General features: G+C 61.4%; 1 protein-coding gene across 1 annotated transcript in view; it reads right to left on the reverse strand.

Moving 5' to 3' along the window:
* Positions 1-1,466, reverse strand: part of ADGRB2 (adhesion G protein-coupled receptor B2) — a 100,645-nt gene extending 99,179 nt beyond the window's left edge. Inside the window, exon 1 of the mRNA XM_030539187.1 lies at positions 1,161-1,466. The gene's annotated coding sequence lies outside the window, so the exon portion shown is untranslated. The remainder of the gene's footprint in view (positions 1-1,160) is intronic.
* Positions 1,467-2,406: the final 940 nt, after the last annotated feature.

The following is a 2,406-nucleotide window of genomic DNA, read 5'->3' on the forward strand; positions in this document are numbered from 1 at the left end:
TTACTTCCCATCTGCTTGAAAGCTGCCCCCTCCGTGTTCTGCCCCCGATCGGAAACAAACAAAAACCAAATGAAAAAAACCGGGAAAGCATCTCACCCGCTTCTTCATCGGAAAAGGCCAATATGTATATTTCAGCCTCCAAAGTGAACCAATTACACTACTGGGGCTGCTTAATCCAATTAAAACTTAGCCAGCTAATGAGGCAGCCATCGGCCCTCAGTGAAAGGGGGGGAGGGACTGTCGCTGAGCAACGCAATAAGCAAGAATCCTTCCTTGTCTCCCAGCTACACCGGAATTTCCAAAATTCGCCGAAGAAAATCAGCTCGGCAGAACATGCAAACTATGAAGGTGCGTCCCCAAAATGCAACCCCGGGGGAGTTCTCTGCGTGGTTAAACACACCGATTCCCCTCGCATTCTGTTTGCATTAAGAGATCGACCCCCCACAGTCTCCCCTTCCCCCCCCCCGAGTCATTACAAATAAAAATCAGGACTGTTTTTTCGCGTTGCATGAAAACGCGGGGGGGGGAGGCGGTTTGCTGATGCGAAGAGGACGGGGACGCAAAGAACTGAGGTGGTGCCTCACTCCGGCACAAGGCAAATGCAGCAGAACCAGCCAGGAAGACCCGAGCCAGCTGCAACCTTCGCCTTCTGGGACAAGCAGGGGGGACCACCCCAGGGGAGTGTTTATTACCCTCAGCCCCCTCCTCTAAACCGATCGGCCAGTCCTGCAATGAACCAGAGCGGAAAACTTCCATCGCTCCAGGGAGCCCACTGAACACGCAGCAATTGATTGGGGGGGGGCGGTTAACACGGAAAGGAAAAATCAGCCCCCTCTATCCAAGGCGAAGGGGATTTTGGAAGTAAACTTGGGGGCTCCCGCTCTCTGCACGCCGCGAGCTCTGCGCATCCCGTGCCCAGCGAGTCCCGCGGAAGGGGGGCGGTGGAGAGCAGCGGGGGGGGGGCAGCTTTATTCCGCAATAAATCACGGCAGCCTCTCATTGCGATCGTTACGAAGTTGAGTAGTGGGCGTGATGGCGGCCGCCTGCTGTCTGGGGGTTGGGGGGGGAGGCGGACAGTTTGGTGGCATGCCACTGAGGGTTAACTCTTTGCAGCCCGCGCCCCCCGCGGGCCCCCCCACGCGCGCTCCCCCCTCTCTCACCTGATCTCTGCTAGCAGTACTTTAAGCCCTTGCAAGACGAGGCGCCCGAGCAGCTGAAGTTTGCCATCCCTGGGAGCCGGCCTGTGGCTGGGGAAGGGGGGAGAACGCGCCCCCGGCCGTGCGGGGAGGGCTCCGTGCGACGCAGCGGCTCGCTCCGATCTTCTCCCCCCCAGTGTGAAATGAGGGGGGCACGATTAAAAACCCCTCCTCCGCACAGCGTCCCCACGCTACTGGCCGCGCGCCCCCCCGCTCCGGGGGGCTCCACGCTGGAGGCGGCTGCAGCCGGTGTCGTCGCCCGGAGCCCGGGGTTGCATCCTCCGGCGGGCGGGCTCCGGGTCCCGGCCCTGCTGCGCCCCTGGCCCCGGCTCCCTGCAGCAGGGCTGGGGCGGCTGGCGGCATGCGGCTCGCGCCGGGCTGTGTGACAGCGGCAGCGCCGGGCATGGGGCTGGGGAGCTTGCGCGGAAAGGGGGGGAGGGTTGGGGAGGCGAGTCCCAGGCTTTAAGGAGGCCCCGGGCAGCTCAGCGCAGAGCCGGGGGGTGCCCGGGGCGCAGGGGAGGCTGGGCGCGGGGGAGATGCCGGGGCCTGGCTGGTGCATCTCTGCTCCTCCTCTTCCCCTGCTCCCGGGCTGCAGAGTTCGCTCCCTGCCCTGCTAAGGGGGCAGCAGGATTTAAGGTGACCCTGGCATGTTCGCTGCAGGGACTATAGCCGCTGGGGGGGGAGGGGGTCCTTTCCCCATCCCTCCCCAGCCTGATTGCTGACAGGTTCTGCTCCTAGGTGGGGCGGAGGGCGTGTACACGGGCACCGCTGTGTTGTAGGAGCCGAGGGGGTGTGCCCAGGTGTGTTGCATGGATGTCTGTGCATATAAAGAGGAGGCATCTCTAGGTGTGCAGAAGTTTGCAGTGCACAGGCGTGTGTGCACGCACACGCACATAAGTGTGCATGGAGCTGTGCCCAGGTATGGAGAGCTTTGTGGGGCACAGGTGTGTTGGGGGGGGTGCACGGTTGTAGTATGTGCACACATCCATGTGTCTAGGCTTGTGCCTTTGCTTGGCCACGTGTTGGGGGGGGGGGGGGTGAAGGTAACTGTATGAATGGCCCAGATCAATGTAGGCAGATTATGTATGGACACATGAGGTCTGGAGCATGTGTGGTTATGCAAGTAGAATGCCTGTGCCCATAGTTTTTTTGGGGGGCGCTGTGGGGCACAGATGTGTTGACATGTGCTGCGCACAGGTGAGTAAATGTG

This window comes from Gopherus evgoodei, chromosome 20 (assembly GCF_007399415.2).
Source record: "Gopherus evgoodei ecotype Sinaloan lineage chromosome 20, rGopEvg1_v1.p, whole genome shotgun sequence".
NCBI lineage: Eukaryota > Metazoa > Chordata > Testudines > Testudinidae > Gopherus > Gopherus evgoodei.